Below are 25,067 nucleotides of genomic sequence, written 5' to 3'. Positions count from 1 at the left end.
CATGAAGAATTGCATGATACTGTGTATGAGGATCCTTTGAGTGCACTAAATTTAAATTATGAACACAAAGGAAAAAAGTTATAAAGATGATTGAAAAAAAAATTGGGGGACATGTTTTAGAAAAAGAGAAAGAATGTAGGATAAACATAAAGAAGAAACAGCATTCTCAAATGCAGGGCATCAAAGATTCTGGCAATATTGTTGTGTCCAGTACCTAGAAATGTAAAAATATGAAAGCCTACGAAAGAGTAAGAATAAGTCCTCTGATCCTTAGAAAAAAATGGGGTGGGTTTTTTTTTTAATATATAGTAAATGAGTTAGTGTATCTCAATTTCCCCCATTCAGTTTACATTATCTTTCCTTAAGGCAGTCTTCTTTATTGTACTTGCCAAACAACTTTTTGAGATAGTTATTTACCATTGAGGAAAACGACCTCAGAGATATTAAGTGACTTGCCTAAGATAATGAAACATTTGGGTATTATGACTTAGACTAAAGTTCACCCAACCTTTCTTCCAAGTCCCCCCACAGTAATAAAGCTGGCTTAAGTATCTGGGGAAAGAAGTCTATCTACAAACAGATATTCACAGAAAAGTGGTTTTAATTCCAAACATTTTTACCTAGTGATTAAGGTACAGAAGTTCCCCAGGGTTTAAATTAAGATAAACTTCAAAAAACTTTAGAAATATACAGGTTAAAAAAAATCCTAAATTTTCCACTTAATGGATGTGCATGCAACATTTACCCCTGTAGGCAATCTCTTGGCTCAGTATGCTTATCAGCCAAATGAAGAGAACACTACTTATTGAGATTAAGGACTAAAAGAAATACAAATAAGCATCTAGTATACATTTTTTCATACAGTAATACTCAGGTTTTAAATTCAGAAAACTTCCCATCAAAGTCCAAATCGAGGTTTTATCCCTCTTCTTCACAAACATGATTTGTCAATAAAACTAATTCCCTCAGAAATGGCTACTTTAAAATATATGATCAGGGGCGCCTGGGTGGCGCAGTCGGTTAGGCGTCCGACTTCAGCCAGGTCACAATCTCGCGGTCCGGGAGTTCGAGCCCCGCGTCAGGCTCTGGGCTGATGGCTCAGAGCCTGGAGCCTGTTTCCGATTCTGTGTCTCCCTCTCTCTCTGCCCCTCCCCCGTTCATGCTCTGTCTCTCTCTGTCCCAAAAATAAATAAACGTTGAAAAAAAAATTAAAAAAAAAAAAATATGATCACACACCAAAAAAATCAAATTTGAAATTGTTTCATTAATACCAAGTGAAACCAACTTTTAAGTTTCTATAATTGTTAACATTTCTATTTTAGGCTGCTTACTTCCCATGTGGATCTTTATTACCATAATTACCTTGGAAAGGAATTTGATCAATTTCCTCAGCTAAGTTTAAGAAGGTGGGTGTAAATTTCATATTTGGTAATTATATGGTCATAGCTGATTTAATACCCATAAGTTTCTTTCCTCTTTTACCATCACAAGGAAAAAACTTGAATGATACAGTAATTAAATTCGTATCTCTTATATTTACAGGCTTGCCTTCAACCCTTCAACAAATGCTCACAGGAAGTTATTTCATAGTCGGTAAATAAAATATACAATGAAAATACGTAATAAAGTTGAGTATGTATTTGATTCTAGAGAAGTTAGGCTCACGATTTTCCTATTAAAGGGCAAGACTAGTTGCTTTTTGTTTTTTGAGCAATTCTCGTTTTGGGAACAATGATCAAGATTGCTCCCTTAATTCTAAATAGTATGTATCTTACACTACTATAAAACTTCAACATATCGTCTGTTTTTTTTGTACTCACCAAAAAAATCAGAAAATACCTAACTATACTTTCACTTATGATTTTTCCCTCAGTGAATTTTTTTCTCTATCTTCACTGAAAACTCTCATCACTGACTACATGAAGTAGTCGTAGCTTGTATACCCTAAAACTAAAACTTAGCTTTGGTCAATTATCGGGCAGGAGGTAACTTCCATCCATTCCTAGACAACTCATATTGAAATTAAACCTCAATTCTTATGTCGTATCTCTGAAGGCTGGTTATAATATCAAAAGACAGGTAAACATTTCAGGAAACTTTACCAAGAGTTACAGAGTAAACAAATAATATAGAGTATCACTTGGTCAAGGAAAAGATTTTCAGAATCCAGTTCAACACTGTTCAGATATAACTGGTGTTTCTCTAGCTCTCATCTCCACATTTATGCTTGTAGTTGTTTCTAAGTTGTTTAGACTTGTTTCCAAGCTGTTCTAAAAAAAATTATTTTTAAAAAACTGCTCAATTTCTTCAATTCTGACATACACATTTCCCTCATCGACATTTCTAAAAAGGAACAACTCTCATAGTCAAAATGTTTATTTCCTGTCCTATTTATTTTTTCAGCATCTTTTTTTTAAATCATTTCATTTTTCCTCATGATAAGTGTACTCTTTAATCCACATCCCTTATTTCCCCCATCCCCTCATCCGCCTCCCCTCTGGTAATAATAAGTTTGTTCTTTACAGTTAATAGTCTATTTCTTGATTTATCTTTTTTTTTTTACCTTTGCTCATTTGTTTTGCTTCTTAAATTCCACATGTGAATAAGACCATATGGTATTTGTCTTTATCTGACTTATTTCACTTAGCATTATACATTCTAGTTTTAGCCATGTTGTTGCAAATGTCAAGGTTTCATTCCTTTTTATGGCTGAATAATATTCCAGAGTGTGTGTGACACACATGGATAAAGAAGTGTGCTGTGTATATGTGTGTATAGATCTGTGTGTATATATATATATATATATATACACACACACACACACATATACATTTACATATACAGATAAAGATATGTGTGTGTGTGTGTGTGTGTGTGTGTGCATACATAGACAACACACTTCTTTATCCATTCATCTACAATCCATGGCAATTGTAAGTAATGCTGCTGTAAATGTAGGGGTGCACATATCTCTTTGAATTTGTGTTTTCATATTTTTTAGGTAAATACCCAATGTACAATTACTGGACTGTAGGGTAGTCCTATTTTTAACTTTCTGAGGAACCTCCACACTGTCTTCCACAGTGGCATCACCAGTGTGCATTCCCACCAACAGCGCATGAGGATTCCTTTTTCTCCACATCCTCACCAACAGTTGTTGTTTCTTGTGTTTCTGAGTTTAGCCATTCTGACAAGTGTGGTGATATCTCATTGTGGCTTTGATTTGTATTTCCCTGATGATGATGCTGAGCATCTTTTCATGTGTCTACTGGCCATGTGGATGTCCTCTTTGGAGAAATGTCTGTTCATGTCTTCTGCTCATTTTTAATCACATTACTTTTTTGGGTATTGAGTTCTATTAGTTCTTTATATATTTTGGACACTAACCCTTTACTGAATATGTCATTTGCAAATATCTTCTCCCATGCAGCAGGCTGCCTTTTAATTTTGTTGACTATTTCCTTCACTCTACAGGAACTTTTTATTTGCATATAGTTTATTTTTGTTTTTGTTTCCCTTGCTTCAGGAGACACGTCTAGAAAAATATTGCTACAACCGATGTAAGAGATTACTGCCCACGATCCCCTCAAGGATTTTTATGGTTTCAGGTCTCACGTTTAGGTCTTTAATCCATTTTGAGTATATTTTTGTATATGCTGAAAGAAAGTAGTCCAGTTTCATTCTTTTGCCATCTAGCTGTCCATTTTTCCCAACATCATTTATTGAAAAGACTTTTTCCCATTGTATATTGATTCCTCCACTGTCAAAGATTAATTAACCAAATAATTGGAGGTTTATTCCTGGATTTTCTGTTCTATTTCACTGATCTATGTGTCTTTTTTATTATAGTACCATCCTGTTTTAATTACTACCACTTTGAAATAGAGCTTGTAATCTGGAATTGTGATACCTCCAGTTTTTTTTCTTTTTCAAGACTGCTTTCACTACTCAAGGTCTTATGGGGTTTCATACAAATTTTAGGATTTTTTGTTCTAATTCTATAAAAAATGCTGATATTCTGATAAGGACTGCATTAAATCTGTATACTGTTTTGGGCAGTATAGAAATTTTAACAATATTTGTTCTACCAGCTCATGAGCATGGAATATCTTTCAATTTCTTTGCGATGTCTTAAATTTCTTTCATCAGTGTTTGAGTTTCCAGAGTACAGGTTTTTTCACCTCTTTGGTTAAGTTTATTCCTAGAGAGGCGCCTGGGTGGCTCAGTCGGTAAGTGTCCAAATTCAGCTCAGGTCATGATCTCATGGTTCGTGAGTTCAAGTCCCGCAATCGGGCTCTGTGCTGACAGCTCAGAGCCTGGAGCCTGTTTCCAATTCTGTGTCTCCCTCTCTCTCTGCCCCTCTCCTGTTCATGCTCTCTCTCAAAAATAAACGAACATTAAAAAAATTTTTTTAAAGAATTCGGTATTAGGTAATGTGTTCAACAGAGAATGAGAGAACCAGATGAAGGAGTGTAAAGGTTGGTGGGGTAGCTGAGAGAGGTATGAGAACCTAAAGGGGAATACAGGAGAGAACCCAATACTGTGAAAAAGGAAGACTAAATGTTAGGTATGAAGGCCTTAATCCCTACAACTTCGTAAAGAAAGGAGGCAATGCTCTCACTGGTGATCTAGAAGGGAACCTCAGACATGTGTTGTGTGTTGTGGACCCAGGCTTTCTTTCCCTCATACTAGTATTTTCTACTTCCAAATCTTTCTAAAACAAACATGTATTTTTTCCTCATTGTGAATAACCAAAAAGCATACTGTAAAATAGGTAAAATTACAGAGAAACAAAATTCTAACAAGTTAAATTTGAGTCACCTAAAAATGAGGTATGTTGTTACCATTTTGCTCTCAGATGTTTAAACATCCTCATCATGCACAAGGTCACAATCAATAATTCACAAGTAGGGTCCCATGTAGACAAGAAATCCATAACCATTTGACTAACAATGATTTCTTCCAATAATAATTTTTCTTTTACTTGCCCTGATAGACTTTAAGATCATATTGAAAACTGAAAACAATGTCAAATTCTGAATATATAATATCCTCAGAGAGCAATGTGAAATATTACATACTGTTTGCATGAAATACAATTCTATAAATATTATTAATCACCTACTATGTACCAGGCACAAGGGATTAAAAGGGCAAAATAAGACAGAACTCCAAATCTCACTGAACTTACAGACTAGCAGGGAAGACAAGTAAGTAAACGCTATGAGCTCTATATTTAGGTACGTTTAGGATGGTAGAAAACACAGAAGAGTGACTTCTAAATCCGATGAGAGTTAAAGAAGGTTTCCAGAAAGAGGTGACAACAAAGCTGGATCTTGAAGGATAAATAAAACCTAGCAAAATAAAGGTACAGAAACAGAAGAAATCATAGAAAACAGAAGTTTGAGTCAATGCACTTTATCTGGGTAAAACACCTGTTTGGGCTTCAGCCCTACAGCCACTAAATCAGTCTCCAGGGCTAAGGCTTGGGAGCCACAAGTGATTCTGCTTTGCTGCCAGTGGTAGAGAACCACTGGCCTGCATACTGAGAGAGGAAGGCTTAAAAAAAGGGGGTGGGGGGGAATTTAAGAGGAGGGAAGGGAAAAGTGAGAAGGAAAACTCTTAAGATAACTTTCAGAATTTTGGACAACTAGCAAAAGCATATTATAGTGGTTATTAGTGCAGCATTTAACTTCAGGCTTTCCGGATGAGAACCTTAACTTTATAGCATGATTACAGTGAGCGAGCAAGATATTTGAATTATTTTCTCTCATCTCAACTTAACATAATACATGAACTGTGAGAAATAAACTAGGTAAGACGTGTGAAACCTAAGCACAGTTGTACCAGTGTACACAGTAAGTACTCAATAAAAAGTACTTTTTCTCTGATATCATTTAATGAGATTAAAAATACAGGAAAATGTGAGAAGAAACAGGATGAATTAAGATAAGGACATTCTGAATTTAAGACCCATTTCAAATTAAAAGTCAAACATTTTACAAGAATACAGAATTAGAAGAATTAAAAGTCACTTAACAGCTTCAAATTACATCTTAAGGGTTTTAAAAGCCAACTTTAAAAGATGGGTATAAATCTTAAAAAGGCATGGATGACTTTAGAAAAACAGATACAAATTTATATACAAGTACTATTTTCCCTAAAGTGAGGAGAATCTGAATTTGAGACAGTTTTGAACATGGCTCCAGAGTGAGTCATGTGGTAGGTAGTAGCTTCTTGGAATGTTCTCTATGGGTAGTGCACTCCTCTTGTTCTTCACTTGTTCCTCCTAGCTGACATGTAAAGACGCTCAGAGCTGAATTAACCACCTTAGACTAATGAAGTATCTTGGGAAGAGAGAACATGCCAGCGAAGCAACAAACAAGGAAGTACCTAGGAACTGAGAACTTAAAGCGGAGCTATCACTTCAGTCTATTCAACTCTGGATTTTAAAATAGAGGCAGAAAAAATTTCTATCTTGTTCATACACTGGTATTTTAAAGTTCCATGATTTATAGTCAAATTTAATCCAAATAACAATATTAACAAGATAAGCAAATATAACAACGAAAACCTAAAAGTCTCATTTCAGTAAGACAAAGAATTAAAAACACAAACTAGACAATATTAAAAATTACATTTTATGAATATTAATGCAACAAATAACATGTCATCAAAATATATATTATCATATATTAATCCAAGGAGACAACTGGGAATTCAGTGTTAAGTTTTTGCTGTGTTTCCTTAGATTGTACTAACTGTATCTCTCATTTACAAACTTTGATTTATTTGAAAGTTTCATATGAGGACAAGAATAAAAATAGCAACAAAACTTTTAAAAATGCATAAGGCATAACTTAGAAACAACGAGTTAACAGAATTTCCAGTGAAAGACTAATAGACCACTCAGATACCAACAAACCAAGTGGTTTAAAAAATGGAAATGATCTGAATTAATACGCTTGCTTCTCAAAAATAAATATAAAATTCCTACCCAGAGAATGAACATATTTTCCAGTTACCAACAGATTACTGACACAATCTGATCATATATTTGGCTACAAAGAAAATCAATCAATACTGAAAAATACAGAAATCTACAACATATTCTCTGACTACAATTCTGTTAATAGATATTAACAACAAAAGAATAACACAATCCGCCTGCCCATATAGATACAACATACTATCTTTCCTCAACTTCTCTTATCTGAAAAACCTCTCAAATACAAACAAAATGAGTACTACATATGAAAACCTAAGAGCTATGACTAAAGTGGTGTTCAGAGAAAAACTTGTGCTTAAATACACCTGAAGAAAACAGATTAACCTTCAGAGTGGCTCTTGGTGAAACTGTAAACCAGTATAGCTTTTCTGACAAATACATACCATGGAATACAATACCACTTAATTCCAAAGAATGAGGTAGCTCCTTATGTACTGACATAGATGTATGTATTAAGTGATAGGGAAAAAACATTCACAGAACAGCACATATAGTATGGTATCATTTATATAAAAAAAAATCTACATGGGAAATCAGTGACATACATGAAATTACAGAAAAATGCCAGAAGACCTGTAACAACTGAATCATGTCACTAGAAAAGGGAATGGTACCAAAGGAGAAAGAAAAAGGAACTTCACTTTCTTATTAAATGTCTTTAGAATTTATAATTTTTAGAAAATATACAACTTTTCTTTTTTGAGGAGGAATAGACATGTGATACATATGAGAATGGAGTACAAGGGTAAGGTTGGCAACAAAAGGACTCTACAGGGTCCTAGCATCAAAATAAATAAAAAGGGATGTTGAATGTAGTGAAGCGATGTCTGAGTTTGGACATTAAATTATTAATTCCTACTTACATTTAGTACAGCAATATTTACTTCCATGCCAAGATGTCAGATATCCTATAATCACAAGACAAATTATAACAGCCTTGTCCAAATATTCTCAAGGGTGACTTAGAACTACAATCAATCCTTGGGGCATCTGGCTGACTCAGTTGGTGAAGCACATGACTCTTGATTTTGGGGTTGTGGGTCCTAGCCCCCCGCTGGTATAGAGATTATTTAAAAATAAAATCTTAAAAAAAAAAAAAACAAAAAAACAAAGAAACTCTAATCAAATCTTGCTCATTGTGCTTTACTAAACGGAAAGCAGTTGGGGCGCCTGGGTGGCGCAGTCGGTTAAGCGTCCGACTTCAGCCAGGTCACGATCTCGCGGTCCGTGAGTTCGAGCCCCGCGTCGGGCTCTGGGCTGATGGCTCAGAGCCTGGAGCCTGTTTCCGATTCTGTGTCTCCCTCTCTCTCTGCCCCTCCCCCGTTCATGCTCTGTCTCTCTCTGTCCCAAAAATAAATAAACGTTGAAAAAAAAAAAATTTAAAAAAAAATAAATAAATAAATAAACGGAAAGCAGTAGTATCACCAATGCAAAATAATAGAGAGCTATAATTCGTCCCATCAACTCACTCTAACATAGAATTAGTGGAAACGACCTCAATCAAATTTATCACTGTATTATTTAGGAAACATTTAAGAATAACACAATTCAAAATTCTACATCCTATTTTAAGAAAGCAAATTATTCGGGGCGCCTGGGTGGCGCAGTCGGTTAAGCGTCCGACTTCAGCCAGGTCACAATCTCGCGGTCCGTGAGTTCGAGCCCCGCGTCAGGCTCTGGGCTGATGGCTCAGAGCCTGGAGCCCGTTTCCCATTCTGTGTCTCCCTCTCTCTCTGCCCCTCCCCCGTTCATGCTCTGTCTCTCTCTGTCCCAAAAATAAATAAACGTTGAAAAAAAAAATTTTTTTTTAAAAAAGAAAGCAAATTATTCAATAAAATATAAACAGAATGCCTATCTGCAACATTTTATATTTCTTCATATTTTATATTTTTTCTTTAGATGTATAAAATGTGTTAACATTTTTTATTTATTTATAACTAATATCTTAGATCTGTTAAGTGATCCAAATTAACAACTATTTTATATTTGTTTGACTTTGAAATGCACTATATATGTTCTGGAACAAAGTCATTATCTTTCCCTCATTTTACTCAACTTTAAAAACAAGTAACTGGATTTAAATTTTTTTCTGTCCTTGTTAAAACAAAATACTGCAATACTTACCATTAAAGATGTTAAATACTTTAAGAAAATTCTAAAATAAGAATAACTAACTAGAGTTCGTAATATTGTACCCATACTTTAACATCAGACACAGGTTAAAGTAACCTCTGTCCTCTTTGAAGTCTAGCCCATGAAAGCCATGCATATTCCATCATCATTCCAGAATATTCCACTTAAAGCCTAAGAATAAGACATTCATGAAATGTCTGTTCACAGGGTTTTGAAGAAAGTCACATCAATAATTATAATAGTTAAGGTCAGGTTCCCTTAGGTCCTCGTGATTATAAAGACCCTCAGAAGTCCTACAATAAAAGAGATGGTTTATCTTTGTTTTACTCAGCAGCTCCTCAACCTTGCAGCCTTAGATTGTTTCCCTCAACCTCCTAAAATATCTATTAACATCTAACACATGAACCATACTTTGAGCTATTATACTGTGTAGTTCTTTGGTAAATTATTTTTCCTTAATCATAATATAATAATATAAATAATAGTATCGAGTTAGTTATAGTTAAGTAGAGCATACATAGTTTAAACCTTGAGGATTTTTCAATTGTATATAGCACATAAACATTAAGCAAAGATGCTCCTTAGTTTTATCAGTTAGAGGCTTGGAAAACACACTTCATTACACAAACTGTGTAATGAACACACATAATGTGGTTTTATTATCAACACCAATTTGCTAAATTACGAAGAGTCTCAGAACATTAGAACTGAAATAGTCCTTACAGATACAAATCAAACCATTTTAAACATTAGAAAATTAAGCCAAAGAGAAATTACCTGACTAATGCTAAGAGCGCAGTTAAGTGGCAGAGGAAGAACCAGAACATCTCTGTTGCAATCCCCAGCCCTGGGACTCTGTTCTTCATGTCAATCTGCTTCTAAAAGAACTCTCTGAGATTCTCCATGGGACTCTCCCACTGGGGAGTTGCTTTCAAACTTATTTTACCATAGTTCACAGAAAACAAACAGACAAGCTTCCTCCAAACACACATTTTACATCAAAACCCAGTATACAGATCCACACAAGCATGTTTATCTGTATTTACAAATGTGTGTGCATATAAATTTAAAAGTTTCATGAAACAATATCTGTGTTAAGCAAAATGCACTCTATTTTCAAATCACTCCTATTTTTCATTTTTTAAAAAGGACTCACTAAATTGATGTTATAATCTAATTTGAAAAAACCTGTCAAGGAGGATTCAAAGCTTCATTCAGACTAGAATAATCTCATTCTCAACATCCTATAGCTTATCCATCTCAACAGCTATTTTTTGACGTACTATTACAACTGACAGAAAACACAGATATAAATAATTTCATTTTATGATTATTTATTGAACAGCTGCTAAATTTTAGAACTCGGGACATCTTTACAAAAATTTAATTGTGTTGAGAAATAAGTTATAGCTAAACAAAAAGTACAGTGGGTATACATAAGGAACACTTGGGTATAGCTTGAAGAATCAAGGAAGACTTCACAGAGCAAGCAACATTTCACTGAGACATGCACAGGTATTAACCAAGCAAACCAGTGAACATCTAAATAATGCTTAGATTTGGAGTGGCTTTTTAAAAAGGTGGAATCTCCAACCTCTGGTTTAGCATTTGGACAAAGAGAAAAGAAAGTATAGGAGGATAAATAAGTTTAGGAGTAAGGAGGATAAAATTATTATTAGAGAAATAAAACACATCTACTAAAAGCAAACACGCAACTGAATACAGTTTTAACCGGAAAGGACACTATTTAAAAAAAACAACAAAAAACCAAAGAGCCTACACAGACTATTTCACAAGTATCAAGGTTTTTTTTTTTTTCCCCTTAAAAAACTGAAACTGGAAGTCACAGGCAATAAATTATAGGCAGAGATTTATTAAAGGTGAGGACATGGAATGCCACTGAGCAAACACATAAAGAAAGAGCCTTTATTCCCTCACATTAAAGGATTGGCTAATGTTTTGTTAAAATAAAATGGCTATGGCATTATCATTTTTGACTCCCTGCTCTGACAGGCTTCATTAACTGAACAAGTACACTTGCTGTCAGATAAGAGGGATTTATTATTTTGCATCTTGCTGTAATAAACAAACAAATCTGGATCCTAACTCCTTCTCTGTCACCAGGAACTTAATGACATAGACCATGTCTTACTCATCTCTAGATTTTCAGGGACTAGCATAGCACCTGGTACTTTGTAGGTGGTAATTAAATTGTACTGAATAAATGAATGGGGAATGCAAAAATCTAAAGTATGGTAGGAGAGGTAAGATACGCAAACAAATAAGCATAATACAAGGTAGAATTTGATCAAGACCATGAATGAGCTATCCAAGAATGATAAAATTTCAGAGAACTGAGAATCTCAGCAGCCTAGAAAAGAGATCACATTTCAATGAGGCTTTGAAAGATGGAGTAACATTTCAACTATCTGTAATATTTGTGAGTATAAGAAGACACTTTTATCATCTTGCAGCAGGGGTGCCTGAGTGGCTTAGTCAGTTAGGTGTCCGACTTTGGCTCAGGTCATGATCTCACGGTCCATGAGTTCGAGCCCCGCGTCGGGCTCTGTGCTGACAGCTCAGAGCCTGGAATCTGTTTCAGATTCTATGTCTCCCTCTCTCTCTCTGGCCCTCCCCCGTTCATGCTCTGTCTCAAAAATAAATAAATGTTAATAAATAAATAAATAAATATCACCTTGCAGCAACAGTGTGGGAAAGAAAGCAAAGTCCTTTCAGAATGTAAAGGACTGTAACTCCTTTCAGAATGTCTAACTGTGCTGGAATTTAAACAAGGGGCTGTAAACATGTGTAGGGCTTTTCTATCTTATTCAGTGCTTGCCTACTCTCGATTATCCTGGGGTTTCAAATATTCAAATATAGTATGTGATCTCCATCAATATAATAATTTTATTAAGGTGTTTTAATAAAATTTATTTATTAGCACAGTACCTGACATTTCAAAAAATCTCAAATGTTATGTCATTAAGATATAGGTGTTAATTTCAGCTGTGGTGGAGATGAGCCAATGTCAAACTGTATGTAGTTCTTAACCAAAAGGTACCAGTGTTATTTAAGGAGCTATTTCAAAACAGATGACTACACTCTACCCCAGAACTAAAGTCCAGAATATCCAGGTAACTATTTCCACATAGATTTTGGAGATGCTTCCCACAATGACTTCAAAGGTAGATGAAATTTAAAAACTCTAGTAGGTAGACGATGATATAGGGCAAAATGCCAGATTCACCAACATTTAAAGATGGTCAATGAAAAGGATGTTAAACAACCAGATAAATCAGGAGGCAGTATCACAAAAAAAAAAAAAAAAAAAAAAAAAAAAAAAAAAAAGAAAGAACTGCAAGGAAAAAGTGGTAAACAATACCAAATAAGAGGTTTAAAAAAGAGGACCCACGGACAATGAGAAACACTCTTACTGACCTTTAATAAAAGCAGTTTTTATTAAAAAAAGAAACCAAATGGAGAGGAGTCAAGTCATAGACAGGAAATTAATAAGTACAGATTTATTCTTACTTTACATCTGGCTGAAAAATAAAGAGAAGATATCACCCATAAGAAAAGTAAAATTATGTTATGAAGGGAGGGTGCTATTCTTAGTTTTGCTTTTTAATATGCTTATCTCTGAAGATTTAATCTATCAAGAACAGTCTAGACTACACTAGATACTGATTATTTCCAAGATATTCCATTATTATGTGATCTGGGATTTGCTTAAGACTATTTCATCTCCTCAAAATGATGCACATGATAATCTTAAAATGCAAGCTAAACAGGTTCCCTAAGACCTAGCTCTACAATTATCCAAACAAGGTTTACTTATTTTAATTATAGTAACTGACCACCAGCTCTAAAAGCTAAGTAATAATTCTGCTATGTAGCTAATAGCAAACATTCCAACAAGCCACTCAATAATTACCTCGTTCACAGAGTCAAAAAACTTACACTTGCTATGTGTCTAAAATAAAGGTGGGAGGCCTTAAGGAGGATGTTTATGATATTTCTTGCTATATTCAGAGATTAAAGTATCCTTTACACAGTCAAATCGTTAACTACCTTTTTTTTTTTATCTCCATATTACAAAAAAATCTAAATGGCCTACTTGGAATTTTTTTTCATGATTATTTCAAAAATGGATTACCACATATTTTTTGGTTAAAATATATTGTCTTTACTCAGGCTAGGGTCTGTAACCTTTCCCAGATTATACATCAAGCTTCTAGGAGTTCTGCTAAACTGAAAAAGAGCTGAAATTGACAGCATTTATAAGCTCTCTCTGCTTGTTCCTCCAAATTCACATTATTACCTAAAATTCTAATGATCACTCAATAATACATTCCCTCTTAAAAATCAAGTACTCTTGGGACACCTGAGTGGCTCAGTCAGTTAAGCATTTGACTTTTGGTTTCGGCTCAGGTCATGATCTCATGGTCTGTGAGTTCGAGCCCCACATCAGCCTCTGCACTGACAGTGCAGAGCCCGCTTGACATTCCCTCTCCCCCTCCCTCTCTCTCTCTGTCCCTCCCCTACTCACTCTCTGTCTCTCTCTCAAAAATAAATAAACTAAAAAAAAACTGCTATTAGTCCTTTATATCTTGGAGGGAAAATTAGACTTTTTCTCTAATTTCTAGCTGTACCCAGCATTCACTAAGGAAATAAATGCTTTAATTTAGAAGGAAATCGGGGTAGTTTTGAAATGTGTGAATCAGAGAAAGTAAAGGTTTTGTGGCATTATCAGAGTGGAGTGCTCTATGAAACTAGACGGTAGCTTAAGGCCAAATGCCACACTAGAGGGTAAGTAAAAGAAAAGACATCAGGAAAGGAAATAGGAACATACCAAAAAAAAAAAAAAAGGAAATTTTCTTGGAGATCTAGTGGACAGAAGAGGTGAAACAAGGAGTTGATTTATTCTTGAGGTGGGATCACGTTCTACAAAGAGGTTCTAAAGGAGTAGCTTTCAAAGACAAAGTGGGGCAGACTTTAATCATTTGAGCTACATGACTGACATATTCTTTCAAGTTCTATAAATCTCATATACCAAAATTTATACCCTCAGCACCAGCGGTGGGTTGTGTGAATTACATTTGTGATTGTGTTAATCTGCCTCATCAATATTTCTTAAAACAAAACAAAAACATGTGCATGCATTCAAAGAAACTGTTAGTGGTGTGAATATTAATAGAGATAAAAAATTTCAAATCAATAATCAAGGGCCTGCAATTAAAATACAGAATCTTCGTCTAATACTAATTTAGCAACATAATTTTGCTTTATTTGGCATTTTAAAAAGATTTCTACTCAATTTTGGCAAGGATGAGATTAAATGAGCATTTGCACATCTGTGGTAACTGTGTAAGTTGGTACAACATTTTCAGTTCACATCCTTAACCATGTCATCTACTTCTAGAAATCAAACACACAAGGAAAAAACACTGCAGTAATTGTTTTCACAGTAAAGATGTTGGGGGGGAGAGAAGGATATTTCAGGTACCATGAAGGACACAGGCTAAGTATACTATGATACACTCATAAAATTAATCAGCCATCAAGAATGTTTTTAACTTACCAATATCTTTATTTATTAGGTTTTAAATTGTATTTAAATTCTAGTTAGTTAACATATAGTGTAATACTAGTTTCAGAAATAGAATTTAGTGATTTGTCCCTTACACAGAACACCCAGTGCTCATCAAAACAAGTGCTCACTTAAACAATGCTCTAAGTATTAAGGAGGGCACTTGTGATGAGAATTAGTTTTTAAAAACCCATTTGACATGGAAAAATGCCTGCCTTGAGCATTAGGTGAAAAGAATACATAAAAATGAATATGCTACTACAGCTATCCATAAGAGGCACAGAAAATACACCAAAATTAGTTAATAGTGATTTCCTCTCCCTCTTTATTTTTTTTTGAAGTCTTTTTAAAAAAATTTAACATTTATTTATTTTTAAGAGACAGAGAGAGACAGAACATGAGCAGGGGAGGGGCAGAGGAAGAGGGAGACACAGAATCCGAAGCAGGCTCCAGGCTCCGAGCTGTCAGCACAGAGCCCGACACAGGGCTCAAACTCACAAACCGTGAGATGATGCATGACCTGAGCCAAAGTCGGATCCTTAAACAACTGAGCCACCCAGGCGCCCCTTTTCTCCCTTTTTAAAATGTTCCACCTACTCCTCTGTATTACATTCCTAATGGAAAACTTTTGTAACAAGGAGCAGTTTTTATAGGGAGAATATTTCTAAGCCATGTATCTTAATATCTGTTACATTTAAGAACATGAGTTATCAAAATATATAACAACATTTCAAAGAAATATATAATTGAATGCCTTTCTCTGGACATTAAAGTAGACTTAGAGCAGTGCTCTTTTAAACTCTAGAATGGGGATTAACAGGCACTACTTGTCAAAATGCAGATTCCCATACTTCCAGGAATGAGCATCTTAAATAGGAAGCCCAGATAATTTTGATTAAAGGAGTCAGGGAAACAGACTGAGAACAATCAAAATACAGTTCATTTAATTTCTTCATTTACTTGGCCTTTTAGATGACTAAAATTTTATAATGTTTCTTCTTTAATCAAAATTATCTATAATGATGGCTTGAACCAGAAATACTACTGTTAACTGATGAATGACATTAAATCTGATTAAAACATGATTCAACAAGAAAAGCAAACACCAACCTATATATTAAAAAAAAAACAAACTTAATTTTAAGACTCAAAATCTTAATGTCAACCTAAAAACAATCCCTAAGATGCTTTATACCAACCGACATTAAGAACCCGATACACTCCAGGGAAAATAAAATACTCAAAAGGTTTGCAAAGGACAGCATTAATCCTGCAGCAACTTATATAAAGCACCAAGTGTACCCTGAAGACTAATTGCTAATGTCACACAAGTAACTTGAGCAAAACACTTAAGCTTATCTTTACTGAAATGCACAGAACAGGCAAGCACAAAAATCTTATTTTGTTAACACGATTGCAAGCTACCTTGTTTAAAATGGGAAATGATAAGAGCAAATTCTCAACCATCTTTCAAATTAGCTAAATCTGACTCTTACCAGAAAAGAGCTTTGCTGCTATACTGAATTGCAGAGTAAAAAGCACAACATATGTGCCCCGAATATTTATAATCAAAGGAGTTCAACCAGGGCAGAAGTTCAAAGTAAGAATTAATCAAGTATTTAACCACTTAGCTACCATCTTGTTCTCAACTACCCCTGATCTTTCTTTCCTCTTCACCCCAGACATTGGATCTTAAAACTAAATTCAACTGTAAAAATGCACTAATCATGTATGCTTAAAATTAACATTTTATTTATTTACAGATTTACTAGGCAAATTATATATACACTATACATACAAAGCACATTTACAAAACGAATTATCAAGCCCTCTGTGAAGTAGTTACACACAGACAGCATTATTGTCCAGCTGTCTCTACCACCATGTGAAATCCTCTGATTCTTAGGGGGTATGTCTCTCTGTTTTTTAATCTTAGCCCTATGGCGGCTGACTTGGAATAACCAGGTAAACGTTTGTTGTAAGGAAACTGAGATTCAAAATGATCTATCAAGGTCAGAAAGCTCATTTGTGGCTGAAATTAGTTTAAAACTAGGCTAAGTACCATATTCTTTTTAGTGTAACAGCTGCCGTACTAAGTACTATGAGATAGATTTACGTTAAATATGGAAAGCGAATTTTCATTGTACACTAAACATATAAATTAAAACCATAATTGTAACTAGCTAGCTCTTTTACAAAATTGCCAAAATAAATTATACATTTAATAGAGAGTTACTGATTTCAGAACTCTAACCTATCAGGAAAATAAGATGCTATCCCCATTAAACCCAGATCATTACTCCCCTGACTCTACATGGCACTTTAAATGTGTACTACTAAGACATTTATTAAACTATAATTAGTAGTGTGCGTTTCCCTGGAAATTCCTTTGAGGGTTGAAGTGGTCATTTTTATTTATTTTTATTTATTTAGATTTTTAAAAATTTTTGTTTGTTTGTTTGAGAGTGTGTGTGCATGCAGGAAAGGCGGAGAGGGAGAGGGAGAAAGAGAAAGAATCTTAAGCAGGCTTCATGCTCAGTGGGGACTCCAATGCAGGGCTCATTCCCACAACCCTGGGATCATGACCTGAGCCGAAACCAAAAGTCAGACACCTGAGCCATGCAGGCACCCCTCATTTTTATGTCATCAGCTTAAACCATAATTTCTAGTAGTTTACTGCTGATCAGTTATGTCAGCTTAATCATCGATCATTCAATTAAAATCTATTCTCAGGACTATGACAAGGTACTACAGAAATCTCACCATTATGTTTTACTGTAATTAGTACCACTTGTAACATAATAAACAATTCATAGTCTTCCATCATAAAAACTTTAGTTAAGAATGAACCACAAATCCTACTTCACATTTGATTCTCTGATATGCACTATTTATCATCTGCTTACCTCCACTCACCTCCCTATATTCAAAAGACTATGATCTATTTTCAAAGACTATATTAGATTAGGATAGAACATGTATGAGAAGCCAATGACTTTTTTTTAAGTCTACTAAATTAAACTGGGATATTACCCAGATTACATTTCTTATATATGTCAATTCAGACATTGTCCCTGTTACAAAACCAAAAAACTCCCAGTCTATGAAACTGTTTTGTGTTTGTCTGAATTATACTGCTCCACGATTAAGATACTGAAATTAAATCAGATAAAGAATTAAGTATATTAAAAAAACATAAATATACCACTACTGAAAATATCATGTACCATTTTTCCATGAATTAGCTGTATGATTTAAGACAGTGGTGTGCTTTGTAGCTATAAAGTCTTATTTCTTTAAACTTCTACAGCATGTGGTTTATATATTTCTTATGCCATTTATCACTTAATGATGTAGTTAACTTGTATACTTTTTTCCTCCTGTACTACTCCCTTACAGTGTCTTCAACTACATTTACATTCTTCCCTTAAGTATCCATGGAATGAATAGCCCCACATTCAATTATACCATACATCTTAAATTCCTGCAAAATATATTCTCCCTTTTTTAAAAGTATATATTTAGAACAAACTTTTAAAAAAACAATTTGCCAATATGTCAAGAGCCACAAAATATTGAAATATTTTGTTACAGTAATCCTACTGCAGGGACTATAAACAAATCAATAAAGTACTGCCCTCTGCTTCCCAACACACATACACAAACCTTGTGTGTTTAAGGATCTTCACTGCCATGTTATTTGTAACAGGATAGGTAGGGATAATAACAAACTTATATCCATTAGTGAAGAAGCAGACTCCAAAAATTATGGTATATTCAGTCATGGATTAGAATATTATGCAGCCATTTAACACGATAGTTAAAATACTGAACAAAATTTCCATTCCATAAATTTTTACTACAGCATTATGAAACTGAACAGAGCAAATCATTCACATATCAAATGAAAAACCAATGGCTAAAATTTGAGATAGGCACGGTTAAAATTATTATGCAACTGTCCAAAGTACAACATTGTAGATAAATATAGCAATATATTAATGAAAATTATCTCATTTGTAAGCATTTTATTTCTTTTTTTTTCAGTATGTCCTAATTTTCATGTATTTCAGGTGCTATTATGAAGTCTCTTTCTCAGAGAGGCAAGTCTTCCCTGATAACTCTAAAAAGATACCACCATGTTTATTTACTTTCTAGAAAACAACACAATCTGTAATTATTTTACATATTATTTACTTATTTGCCTATATCCCTAGATTAACACAAACTCCAGTAACCTTTCTATACAAATAACATAACTACTATAATTTATAACTCTAATAATATGGTATTTATATAGGAAGAACTACAGCATGAACTAAACCAAAGATTGGAAAGAGAACCAACCAAGCACATGTATTTTTAAAAATCAAGCTTGTAATAAATGGTCTGGGGAGAACTACTTAACCATTTAGAAAATAAAATAAACATCAAAGTCCTATCTCACATCAAAAAAATAAATAACCCTCATGGATTTAAAATTTCAGAATAAAAACTTAAACCTTTAGTCTATATACTTACATAAAATACAGTGAAATCCCCAGTAACCTCAAATCAATCAACCTCAAATCAAATCAATCAAACCTCAAATCAAGAACAAAAGCCGTAAGAAAAAAGATTGCATGGACAATATAAAATCAAACTAATACAAAGCCCAACACAGAAAAATTCTGGCAAAAAATGCCAATACCTAATAACAAAATAATAATAATAATAATAATAATAATAATACCCTGCAATACCTATATCTTATTAAAGAAGTAAATGAGTACAGCTTTTTAAATTAAACCAGAACATACCATTTACAAAAGAACCCATACCAAAGATAAATATTTTTAAAAAATAAGTTAACCAGCAACAATAAAATACAGGTGAAAATAAGACACCAATTTTTAGGCACTGACAGTGTTGGCAGGACTCAGAGAAAGGGGCATTGGCAACACTAGGTGAATGTGCAAAATGGTATACAAACTATTTTAGGGCAATTTGGTATTATGTATCAAAACCCTTAAAAAACTAGCAATTCAAATTTCCAAAGCTTTATTTTAAGGAATTAATTGAAAATGTAAGAACAGAACTATAACCATGTTTACCTGTAACTATCTTAATGTTGAACAAGGCAAATTATAGTATATCTCACCTATACAAGCCATTAAAATCTAGGACTCAACCATAGCTAGGTTATGACATCTAAATTCAAAAGATGATCACAATTCACAGCTAATTTTAAAAGACATTCACATAACATCACATATACTAAACAAGAATACTGTATGTTTCTATGCTTGAGCTATCACTGAGTAACAGATTTTGGTAATATTTTCATTATGCTTTTTGTATTTCGTAATTTCAATGAATGAAACATATTAACTTTATTACAAAAGCACCTTTTAAAATACACAGATGAAAAACCTAGAATGAATAAAAAAATTAAAATAGTGCATATGTGAAATTATCTGATTTTTCTCCCTAAAATTCCTCTGCTTTGGTTACATTACTTAAGTGAGATAAAATTCACACACCATAAATTTCACCATTTTAAAGTGTACAATTCAGTGGTTCTATAGTCACAACATTGTATAATCATCATTACTTACTTTTATTACTAAAAGTAAAATAAAAATAGAGCTCTAGGAAGAAATTTTTGAAATATTACTCAAGGCACTTTAAGTCTCCAACATATCGTAACTTTAGAATTAAACAGTACTACCGAATGCCCAATAACCTAGAAACAAAATGAGTCAATACCACCTTTCAGTTTCTGCAAATAACTCTGGGTGTTATTACAATTCAAACATCAACAAGAAGAGGGAAAATGACAACTATGACAGACATTGTATATCCTATTACTGACTAAATACCTCCTAAATTTTTGCTAATAAGTCATACATAAAAAACGCATTATGATATACTTTGAATCCCCAAAACAGCCAAAGCAGCATGTGAGAAGTTCTGTTCCACTGGGAAAAAAAAAAAAAAAAAAAAGAAATGCCATTCCTGCTACTAAAGACATTTGGTACAGGTCAAATGCATCACGCAAATCACAAATAAAGAAAATCTCTACCATAAAAATTGTGCAAAGCCCAAGATTATAGAAATGATAGAACTGTGTATTTTATCTTCTAAGAATTAAAAGTACAAACTTCCAGCTTTAAAATAAATAAGTCAAAGGAATATAAAATACAGCATAGGAAATATAGTTAATAATACTGTCATAACTTTGTATGGTAACAGATGGTAAGCGCATTTATCCTGGTAATATATAGAACTGTCAACTGTTGTACACCTGAAACTAATAACACCGTAGGTCAATTATACTTCAATTTTAAAAAAGAATTCAAAATAATAGATTTAATATCACTTGTTTTCAAAAATACTTTCTGGAAAGACAAAGCAATCTATAGTCTTTCTGAGTTCTACCTCCTTGGAGAATTCTAGTAAAATCAGGATTTTACAATTCACATTTTATTTCTCAGCACAGTCAAGTCTAATTAAGAAGCACATGAGAGAGGGGCGCCTGGGTGGCTCATCAGTTAAGGGTCCAACTTCGGCTCAGGCCATGATCTCATGGTTCATGGTTTTGAGCCCCGTTGTCGAGCTCTGTGCTGACAGCTCAGAGCCTGGAAACTGCTTCAGATTCTGTGTCTCCCTCTCTCTCTGCCTCTCCCCATCCCCCGCTTGCAAGCTTTCTCTCAAAAATATACATTAAAGAAAAATAAATTTCTTAAAAAAAGAAGCACACAGAAGATACTCAAATTCCAAGCCCAAATATGTTTGACACTTTGCTGAATTAGAGACCTAAGTGTCTTCATTATTTGATAGGTCTCACATTGAGTTTTAAACTAAATTTTTAAGTAAAGATTCCAATCTACTTATCCTTGTGGACAGCCACGGTCTTCAAAATCTAGGCTAGTCTACCTTTCCAGCCTAATTTCCGACTATTATAAAGTCACATCTTAGGGGTCAGATCCTAAAGCCAATGTGCAGTACAAATTAATCTTGAAAACCCTCTATATCATCCATTAAGCACAATTACATATAAACTAACAACCTGCTTTTCTTTGTGCACTGAAATAGATACTTATTTCTTTGCAAATATAAAAAGTAACTAGCATACATACTATATAAGCAGGCACCATATTGTCACTAGACTAACATACAGCAAGGTAAGATATTCGTACTATGAAAGGATGTGGAAGCTGAAAACGACCGGGGAAATAGAAAATTCACCTCTCCCACTTCATGCCCACCCGAGGCCACACCCTCACCTCATTCCAGTGGAATGGCAGAAAAACACTGCTTACATATATGCATTTAAGTTCTCTAATACTCCTTCATTCCTTCCCTGCTAACCCCTTTATTTCTTTGTCTCTTTCATTTTTTTAGGAAAAACAGAACATCCAAATAAAATCATCTAAGTTTAAGGCATACTGGATGCACTCTACTGAGCTCTGCGCTATATCCAATACCCCCAAAAGAGCCTCTATGTAGTACTTAAGAACACAGCAGACTGAGAAATAAGAACCAGAACCAGACAGGGTTTGGTTTTACCATGTGCTTACCAATGTGACCGTGGGCAAGTAACCTAATCTCTCCATGCCTCAGTTTCTCTCTCTAAAATAGGGGTAACAGTAATACCTACTTCATTCGGTTGTTGTGAAGGACTGCGTGAGTTAAGTACATACTCAGAACACTGCCTGATGCATAATAGGTTATGGAGGTATTGGCTATTATTTTCCCAAATGGACTGTTCACTCAATTCTATTCTTTAAAAACCTGCCCTAATACCTCTTCCTCAAATAAGGCAGTAATAACCTTTGCAACCAGAGACAAGTTCTCCTATACCCTTACACTTCTACGTTCCTTAATTTTTGTATGACTCCACTGACTCATGTATACTTCCTAGAAATGTTACTTACCTTTTTATGTGTGCTTATGTTGTCACATAAGTTATAAACTCCTTTTAACACATGGGAATACACACTATGCCTCCCTGATACAAAAATCACTTAAATTAGGACTCAATAAATATTGTTTATGAGGCAAGGTTACTGGATAAAGATTGTCCAACACAAGACAGAGTTTCATAAAGAAATCAACTTTTAAATACAGATTTTCAGTTTGTATTAATGTACAAGTCTTCAGCCAAGAATTGTTATAAAAGCTACAACTACTCTGAGTTTAAGTCTCAAATCAGGAGTTAACTTATAAGGAAGGGTTTGTAGTCTCTAAGTTAAGAATATTAATTTTTTTTTTTTAACGTTTATTTATTTTTGAGACAGAGAGAGACAGAGCATGAACGGGGGAGGGGCAGAGAGAGAGGGAGACACAGAATCTGAAGCAGGCTCCAGGCTCCGAGCAGTCAGCACAGAGCCCGACGCGGGGCTACAACTCACGGACCGCGAGATCATGACCTGAGCCGAAGTCGGACGCTCAACCGACTGAGCCACCCAGGTGCCCCTCTAAGTTAAGAATATTAAAGCAAGGTTAGCTTTAGCTTTCTGTGACTTGCAAACAATGCTGTTAGATTTGGCCTAAAGTCAGAAAACCAACCACTTCTTAGACACTTACTTAAAAGGTGTTAGACACTGCAACTATGTACATGAAAAGATTTAGTCCTTCCACTCAACAAGTCTATAGAGGGACAGCTAATTAAACAATAATATTCATGGTACAGCGGGAAAAACAGAGTAAGGATACTGACACCCATTCTTCTTTAACCTCAGTTAGTCTTTTTTGTTAAAAAATTTTTTAACATTTATTGATTTTTTGAGAGACAGAGACAGCACAAGCAGGGAACGGAGGGAGGAAGGGAGGCGGAGAGAGACAGAGAGACAGAGAGAGAGAATCTGAGGCAGGTTCTAGGCTCTAAGCTGTCGGCACAGAGCCTGACAAAGGGCTCGAACCCATGAACTGTGAGATCATGACCTGAGCCGAAGTCGGATGCTCAACCGACTAAGCCACCCAGTTGCCCCATAATCTCAGTTAAAGTCTTAACAAGGAAGAGAAAAAACAAAAGCTGTAGTTCAATAAAGGACTGACCAGAAAAACTAATAAATAAGATATATTCAGAGATTGCACAGTTTCTCTAAAAATTATTTCAGCTGCCTTAAATTTTTTTCATCTGGAAAAATGTCAGAGATTTTAAATCAAATATCTGGCCTTGACCCCCACATATTATTCCACTAAGTATATATTCAAGAAGTTATTCTTTAAAATTTCAATATCAAATTTTGCTTGAATTGTTATAATTCTCCTAATAGATGTAGGAACTTCTCTTACAAATTAAAAAATGATATTATATTTGTTTATAAATAGTTTGTCATGTAAGATTACAAGCTTTACATATGTAAAGGTAAGATGGAGTACTTCTTCACATGTAACGATCATGTTAACTACTCTACAAAAGAAAAGGTATGTTCTATACATTTTATCCATGTATCTACTACCTCTGCTTCACAGCTGCAATTTGCAAACTGAGTATACTATACTTCTACTCAACCAGAGACAGGCAAGTTAACCAACTCTAGCAAACATCAAGTTTGCAAACTTTGTTACCAAGTTTTCACTATTGAAACTAACACAACACAGACATTTCCAAACAACCACAAAGTACCATCAGGTAAAATACTCTGATCAACTGAGAAAACATTCTTCTCTTCAGTGAAGGAGGATTTCATAGCTAATTCAATTAATCTAATTCAACACCCAAAGAAAAATACCAGGAGTTGAGTGTAATTAGCAAAAATTAATAAACACTACATAAAGACCCAGCATCAATTCAATTTTCTTTGTCAAGGACAGTGACTCCATTACCCTGCCTTTCACCTTCTTAAAATATATAGAGAAATACAACAAAGTTTCATCATCCTTAGGATTTAGGTTCTAGGGGCGCCTGGGTGGCGCAGTCGGTTAAGCGTCCGACTTCGGCCAGGTCACGATCTCGCGGTGCGTGAGTTCGAGCCCCGCATCAGGCTCTGGGCTGATGGCTCGGAGCCTGGAGCCTGTTTCCGATTCTATGTCTCCCTCTCTCTCTGCCCCTCCCCTGTTCATGCTCTGTCTCTCTCTGTCCCAAAAATAAATAAACGTTGAAAAAAAAAAAATAAAAAAAAAAGGATTTAGGTTCTAAAGTCAGCCTATATGAGGTGAAACTATTATACAGTCCTTTAAGACTACTAATCTTTATATACACCATGCTGCTTCTTCAAATTTAACAATGATGGTACCAACATACTGTCAAATAACCCCTGACAGCCTCTTAAAATGGACTTCAGGCAGAGTATGGTGTTCATAGGATCAAACACATAAGAAAAATGAGGCTAAATTAAAGAATAG

The 25,067-nt window shown here is 34.5% G+C and overlaps 1 protein-coding gene across 4 annotated transcripts in view; it reads right to left on the bottom strand.

Moving 5' to 3' along the window:
- SEPTIN7 (septin 7) overlaps nt 1-25,067 on the bottom strand; it is a 119,087-nt gene that overhangs the window by 59,590 nt on the left and 34,430 nt on the right. The gene's annotated exons all lie outside the window — the stretch shown is intronic.

The sequence above is a fragment of the Lynx canadensis genome, chromosome A2 (genome assembly GCF_007474595.2).
Source record: "Lynx canadensis isolate LIC74 chromosome A2, mLynCan4.pri.v2, whole genome shotgun sequence".
NCBI lineage: Eukaryota > Metazoa > Chordata > Mammalia > Carnivora > Felidae > Lynx > Lynx canadensis.
The sequence above is the reverse complement of the archived record's forward strand: the minus strand, read 5'-3'. Positions and strand labels throughout refer to the sequence as shown.